Source organism: Melanerpes formicivorus, unplaced genomic scaffold (genome assembly GCF_026170545.1).
Source record: "Melanerpes formicivorus ecotype bairdi unplaced genomic scaffold, bMelFor1.0.p_v2 SCAF_6, whole genome shotgun sequence".
Lineage (NCBI taxonomy): Eukaryota > Metazoa > Chordata > Aves > Piciformes > Picidae > Melanerpes > Melanerpes formicivorus.
The window spans coordinates 4,173,527-4,179,326 of NW_027142358.1; positions in this window are offsets into that span (position 1 = coordinate 4,173,527).

Below are 5,800 nucleotides of genomic sequence, written 5' to 3' on the forward strand. Positions count from 1 at the left end.
TGGTCTGCCACTGTTTCTGAAGTGTTTCAGATACTGGTTGACTGAAATGGTCTGCTGGATAACTAGAGCACTGGATTTACTCTCATGCTTAATGGGAGGTCTTCTTTAACCATACAGATCATATTGCTGGCTTATAATAACAATTTTATTGAGAAACCCCCTGCTTGGATATTTTACATGCTTTTAAAACAAGTTTATTGTGCCCCTAACCAAGCAAATAAACACTGGGTAAAGTACAACTGTTGCCAAGACAGGGCCAAACACCAGCACTAAAAGTTGGGAATTGAAAGGAACATATCCCCAGCGCAGTTCCTTCCAGTGTCAATCACCACCCATCAGTAGCCCTTTGGATATGTGACCAGTTCCCCAGGTGCAGTGCAAGCTGCTCTGAAGTCCTGTCTCACCAACAAGGAATATGGCAGAAAGCCCCTGAACCTGTGGGGGCAGGGATCTGTGGCTAGCAGAAGCAGAGGTTCCAGGAGAGTAGAGACTATGGTCTTGAGGCTCAGGCAGCTCTGGGACTAAGTTCTGAGGATTTATATTTGAGACATAAACACATAAATAAGGTTCATGCCATCAAAATTCTCTTCACATACATACAGGATTAAAAATAAAAACCTTCAGGTTGAGAAGAAGTTTGGGAAATAATCTAATCCAGTCTCTTCCCAGCAGATCAGCCCTAAATCTTTCCTATCCAACCTTCTGGATTTGATGGTGTCCAGAGGTCCCTTCCAATGCCTTTCATTATATGATTCTGCAAAGTGTGGTCCCACATCAGTGCTGGAGTTAAAGCTCAGAGGCTTCATCAATATACTCCTGCTGGAAATCCAGCCCCAGCCACTCAAAGACCTCTTAAGAGGTCACACAACATTCACACGGTATGCAGACCCAGCTAATTTTAATCTTTGCTTGCCTTTGTAGCACCCAGCTGTATGGATCACTTGTTATGACATGCAAGAGTTTACAGAGCAAGGACATTGCTATCTGATGTGTGATAATGTATGAGACCTCACAGACCTGGTACAGAATACAGAATTAACCAGGTTTGAAAAGACCTTTGAGATCATCAAGTCCAACCTATCACCCAACACTATCTAATCAACTAAACCATGGCACCAAGCGCCCCATCCAGTCTCTTCCTAAACACCTCCAGTGATGGTGACTCCACCACCTCCCTGGGCAGCACATTCCAATGGCAAATCACTCTTTCTGTGAAGAATTTCTTCCTAACATCCAGCCTAAACCTCCCCTGGTGCAGCTTGAGACTGTGTTAGGCCATACCTTGAGTACTGTGTCCAGTTCTGGGCCCCTCAGTTTAGGAAGGATGTTGACTTGCTGGAACGTGTCCAGAGAAGGGCAACAAAGCTGGGGAGGGGTCTGGAGCACAGCCCTGTGAGAAGAGGCTGAGGGAGCTGGGGTTGCTTAGCCTGGAGAAGAGGAGGCCCAGGGGAGACCATATTGCCATCTACAACTATCTGAAGGGAGGTTGTAGCCAGGTAGAGGTCAGTCTCTTCTCCTAGGCAACCAGCACCTGAACAAGAGGACACAGTCCCAAGCTGCACCAGGGGAGGTTTAGGCTGGATGTTAGGAAGAAGTTCTACATAGAAAGAGAGATTGGCCATTGGAATGGGCTGCCCAGGGAGGTGGTGGAGTCACCATCACTGGAGGTGTTTAGGAAGAGACTGGATGGGGTGCTTGGTGCCATGGTTTAGTTGATTAGATGGTGTTGGATGATAGGTTGGACATGATGATCTCAAAGGTCTTTTCCAACCTGGTTAATTCTATTCTATTCTATTCATCTCCAAGCAGATCTTTGGTGTGACCAAACCCTTTTCTAGTTTCCATTCACAGACAGATGGATTTTGGCAAATGAAACTCCTTCTAGTTAAGTATCTACCTCCAAGGCCAAGCAGCTGATTTCTGACAGCTACATACAGAGGCTTGGGCAGGGGTAAGGGATGATGAAGGCAGAAAGCAAAATCTTAGTATTTCCATCTATAAAGCATCTACAAAACAAGTCAAGCCATGTCCAAAAGAGAGTCTTGCTGAGCTACTGTGGGAGAAGAAAAGCTTATTTTTATAGAGAAAGCACAGACAATAAATAATCTGAGCAGGATGATAAGGTGACAGGGATTCAAGTGGCCCATGTCTCATTTACAAGGCTGTACTCGAAATTCATAATAGCATTCCAGATATTCTGGCTTATCTCTGGCCTATTCAAACTGTGCTGCAAGCAAAGGGCTGAGGGTTGAGAGCTTGGTGTTGCTGTGGCTTTCTTCCTCAGGTCTGACAAAAAGGAAATGTCAGCTTCATTAATTTCAATTATCTGTTTTCTTCCCCAGTTAAGCTCCCATCACCTATACAAGGCATAAGCCAAGCAAAAACAATGGGCTCAGCACCTGCAGCTCCTACAGACAGGTTCCTTCCTGCATGCCAAAGCCAGGACAGGATCTCAGCTGCTTATTGTAACAGCATCCTTGTTGCTGTACAAACCACCTGAGCACCCTGGCCCTGCTCCCCCAGCAGTGGTGGGAGGAGCCACCATCTCTCTCCCTTTGCTAATGCCAAAGAAGATCCAAGTCAGCCCATCCACAGGCTATGTACTGATCATATTTTCTCATGTCCTTTGCTACCTTTGATTGCAGAATTATAGAATTGTTTAGGTTGGAAAAGATCTTTAAGATCATCAAATCCAGTCATTAATCTAACACTGGCAGGTCACCACTAAACCATGTCCCTCAGCACCATATCCACACATCTTTTAAATACCTCCAGGGATGGTGACTCAACCACTTCCCCAGGCAGCCTGTTCCAGTGCTTAACAATGCTTTCCTAATATGCAATCTAAACCTTCCCTGGTGCAACTGGAGGCTCTTTCCTCTTGTTCTGCTGCTTGTTAATTGGGAGAAGAGACCAACCCACACCTCACTACAACCTCCTTTCAGGTAGTTCTAGAGAGCAATAAGGTCTCCTCCCAGCCTGCTTCTCTGCAGGCTAAAGAACCCTAGGTCTCTTGGCTGTGCTTCCACATGCCACACATTGCACTAACCACATCACCTGTCTCCTCTTGCTGCCTTTTTTTCTTTTTTGCAGCCCAAAGATGTCCACTTTTCCTTAGGGAAGCTGGGGTTGCCTCCCAATGGCTGCCCTTGTGGCTAACAAAATGCTTCACATTTCTACACAAGGTGCTCCATGTATGGAGGCTTTCCTGCAGCTGAGCCTTTGCTGAAGGCTGCACTGAGCCAGGCACAGACCTTCCCCCTTCACTGCAAAGGCAACTGCTTCACAACAGAGGCACAGGTTAAAAGGCAATGGCAGGGATACTAACAGAATAGGATTTAAGTCCCAAATCCTTAAAACAATTTGGTTTTAACAAGCGGGACACACATGGAATTCCTGGGCACAGAACAAGCCCCCTGCCCTTCTCCAGCACACAGCTCGCCCCAGCGGACACACAGCAAACCATACAGGAACAGTACTGGAATGGGCTCCCCAGAGAGGCTGTGGAGTCTCCTTCTCTGGAGACTTTCAGGACCCATCTGGATGTGTTCCTGTGAGACCTGTGCTGGATTCTATGGTCCTGCTCTGGCAGGGGGGGTTGGACTGAATGATCTTTGGAGGTGCCTTCCAACCCTTAACATCTTGTGATGATCCTATTCACCTCCCAGCAGAGCCTGGGGACAGCTGTCCCACCCCAGCTCTGGTGAGGGACACCTGAGGGCACCAGCCTGCACAAGCAGTAGGGAATTTGCTGCCTTCCTTCAAGGAATATGTCATTTTCCCCCAAGTTTTCTTCATCTTCCAGAAGTGGGATGTAATTATTTTGTATAAAGCAATGCTGTTTGCTTCCCAGTTTGTGTTTGCCTGCCCACTGCTCTGATAAATGAGAATCATGGGAGAAAACCCTTCCCCATGAAGCTGTTGATGATGAGCATGGCAGGAGAGCAGGGATGCCAGCTCATACTGAAGCAATATCTGAAGTCCCAGTGGGTTATGGCTGAAAAAGCTCAGAGGAAGGGCAACCATCCCAGGCAGGCTGACAAAGACAAGGGGCCCAGAGTAATTTAATTCCTAGTTGCTGATGCTCCTGTGTTGCTCTGGCCTTTGAACACACTCTGGCATTCAGATGTTCTAGCTTTACTGCCCACATAAGCATCTACTGGGGCTGCTATCTGGGGGGAAAGAGGGAGCTAAATATTTAATTTCAGTCTATTTCATTAAATATTTAATCTATTTAATATTAATTAAATCTCAGTCTGAATAAACAACAGCTAAAAATTCACCTCTTCCTCCAAACCTCTGATCACTTGAGCATGCCAGTTCATACCATCCCCACTGAGACAGTAATTAATTAATAAGGGAGGGATCCCATCTTTATGTTCCTAGTTGCTGGAATTGCTACGCTGGGTTGTTTGCCTTCTCTAGCACTTTAGACTGAATCTTTTTGCAGCTGGATGTACAGTAGCATCATGTGATTTACACTAACCATTTCCACACCCTGCTTCTCTGTCTCTTATTTTCACAGAATTGTCAGGGTTGGAAGGGACCCTAAGGCTCATCTACTTCCAACCCCCCCTGTCATGGGCAGGGACACCTCACACTAGATCAGGTTGCTCAGAGTCACATCCAGCCTGGCCTTAAAAACCTCCAGGGATGAGGCTTCCACCACCTCCCTAGGGAACCTGTTCCAGTGTCTCACCACCCTCACGGGGAAGAACTTCTTCCTAACATCTAATCTGAATCTCCCCTCCTCTAGCTCAGATCCATTCCCCCTAGTCCTATCACTACCTGACACCCTAAAAAGTTCCTCACCAGCTTTTTTGCAGGCCGCCTTCAGATATTGGAAGGCCACAATAAGGTCTCCTTGGAGCCTTCTCTTCTTCCATGGACTTCACTTGTATTCCCACAACTATGTGTCCGTGTCCCAGCCCTTGACACTGTTACATCTTCAGCCATAGGAATCCATGAAGCTAAAATTGTAGGAAAAGCTTTTTCCCCCAAGGGGAAATAAAACCCAGTCCCCTCATGGGTTGATGTGACTGGTGTGAATCGTTTCCCAGTGTGAATCGTTTCCCAGTTCCTGGTCCTCCCTCCTGACACAGCTGCACACCTCAGCCCAGCCCAGCTCATCATCCAGCAGCACAGCCAGGAAAAGGCACTTCTGGGGACAAGGAGAAACAGAATCACAGAATTTCAGGGGCTGGAAGGGACCTCGAAAGATCATCTAGTCCAAGCCCCCTGCCAGAGCAGGATCACCTACACCAGATTACATAGGAACCCCTCCAAGTGAGTTTTGAATATCTCCAGAGAGGAAGACTTCACAACCCCCCTGGGCAGCTACAATAGGAACAGACCATTTCCACTGTAAAGGATGCATTTCCATTGCATCTGCTGCTACAACTGTCTTGTTTTACTTCAGGAAAGCCTATTTGGATGAGACCCCATTCATCCCAGTCACACCAGCCAGAACACATTTTCTAATTAGCCCCAGCAGAGCCAGCAGTGATGAAAGACTGCCCTAAATGCAACACCACTTACCTTGTTTTCCTCAGTGCATGCTCGATTTAGCAGAGCAGCATTTAGCTTTCCTTTTCCTCTCTGCTGCACTGTTTTAAAGCCACCTCACCCAAACGCTGACCGATGCTGATGAATTATACTGCAGTTCAAAATGTATCAGATGCATCTTCATTATCCTGAGACAGCAACACCAAAGGCCCTGTGAGGATAAATCTCTCAATGTAAGCAAGTCAGATCATTCAGTTTAAACTGGCCATTGTAACTCTCCTGGCCCCTCAAAATG